The sequence below is a fragment of the Hevea brasiliensis genome, chromosome 4 (assembly GCF_030052815.1).
Source record: "Hevea brasiliensis isolate MT/VB/25A 57/8 chromosome 4, ASM3005281v1, whole genome shotgun sequence".
Lineage (NCBI taxonomy): Eukaryota > Viridiplantae > Streptophyta > Magnoliopsida > Malpighiales > Euphorbiaceae > Hevea > Hevea brasiliensis.
In genome coordinates this window covers 4,253,446-4,255,245 of record NC_079496.1, presented here as the reverse complement: position 1 = coordinate 4,255,245, position 1,800 = coordinate 4,253,446, and the positions used below count along the sequence as shown (strand labels likewise).

At 27.6% G+C, this 1,800-nt stretch overlaps 1 non-coding gene across 1 annotated transcript; it reads left to right on the top strand.

Annotated features, from left to right (window-relative positions):
* Positions 1–1,032: 1,032 nt before the first annotated feature.
* Positions 1,033–1,105, top strand: TRNAR-UCU (transfer RNA arginine (anticodon UCU)). Its single transcript has one exon. It is a non-coding gene; the product is annotated as a tRNA-Arg (tRNA).
* Positions 1,106–1,800: the final 695 nt, after the last annotated feature.

The window sequence follows — 1,800 nt, the reverse complement described above, 5'->3', positions numbered from 1 at the left end:
TTTAAAAAATTTCAAATATTTACTAAAATCCAAATGAAATAAAATATCAATATTTATCCAAAAATAATAAATTAAAAAATTAAGGGTGTTACATCATTATTGAAATTGAATTGCTGAGAAAGATGGATAATTATGAAATAAAACCTAACCCTAGATTTCTTGCAATGAGAATTCTTGCCTTGCATCATTAGGTGTCCCTTGGGCATGCAGTGTTACAATGTTCTGTTAAAGCACTGAGAGTATAACAACTAAAGTATACTATAGATGTTAATTAAGGGCCCCATGGAATAATTAAGGAACTTGCTTTTGGTATGCTCTATGTGCAATTGTGATAATAATGCATTATTGACATATAGGTTATGGACCCTAATTGGTACTATTTAAGATAAAGCATAATTACCCTTTTGTTGTTTTATCATTAATAATTGATATCAAACTTAATTAAGTATACAATTGGGAATTATATTGCATATATTTATTTGTTTTCTTAAAATTTCCCATGCAGGCGTACCTTAATCTTGATAACTCATGCCCCTCTGACCCTTTTATAGATCGAGTTGGATTGATATGATGTGGTTCCAAAATCCTGCTCATATTCTTAGGGACAATTTGGCTTTTAAATTCATAATAGCTTCAATGTTTGAGAGTTTTTGTTGCATTAGATAATTATTAAAACTGAATAAAATAATTAATAAATTTTAATTTAATGGGACTTTCAAATTTGAAATTTTATTTTTAATGAGGTTCTAGTAAAAATATAATTAAAGAATGAATTCTTGATAATTGCAATAGAAAAGGCTGCAATATGTATTAAAAATAATAAAAAAAATGTATTAAAATAACTCATTAAAAATTACTATATTAGATTTAAGAAGGTAATCTCATAAATATTAAAGTATGCGAAATTAAAAAAAAAAAAAAACCTCGTTAATGTGAAATTTAATTATGCCAAGCCCTACGTGTACGGCAGTGAAATATGGCTGTTATAGGATTTAACCATTGATTTAAAATCATAAAGGACACGAACAAGCAGCGCTCGTGGCCTAATGGATAAGGCGTCTGACTTCTAATCAGACGATTGTGGGTTCGAGTCCCACCGAGCGTGTTTTCATTTTTTTTTTTTATCTTTCATTCTGTAAATTAATATTTTGAAATTTCATCGATTTTTTTTTTGGTCTCAAAGAGTTATGCAATTACATGAAATTTTTTTTTTAAGACTAAATAATTTTAAAAGGATTTTATAAAAATTAAATTATTTATACAATTTATTATAAGATAATGCTTTTTTGTGCAGTATAGTGGGATTTTTGTTTTGAAAAAATATAGAATAATATGAAAAATTATAAAAAATAAACTTGTCAAAATCCATAAAAAATTTAATATAATTTATTGATTATTTTTTTATACAACGTATGGGACAGAAAGATCCATAAATTTTTAATTTAATAGTATTATAATTATTTTAAAAATTATAAAATACTATTAAATAAAGTAGTTTTAAATTATTTTTAATTAATATATTTAAAAAAAAAAGTACTTTTCACGAACAGCGAAACACACACACGAAAGGAAGTAGCGTGGGGCGAGGGTGAGGATGTGAGTGTACCCATTATTTTCTAGTAAACTTCTGAGCAACCACCATCATTAACACTGTACTTCTCATCATCCATGCGGGCCCTCCAGATTCCTCCTTTTCTCTTCACTTCCCACTTTCTGCCCGTCCCACACTCGCATATATTGAACTACTCCAGGGCGTTATGGTCATTTAATAAAGGTAGATAAAGTAATTACTCCCACCAT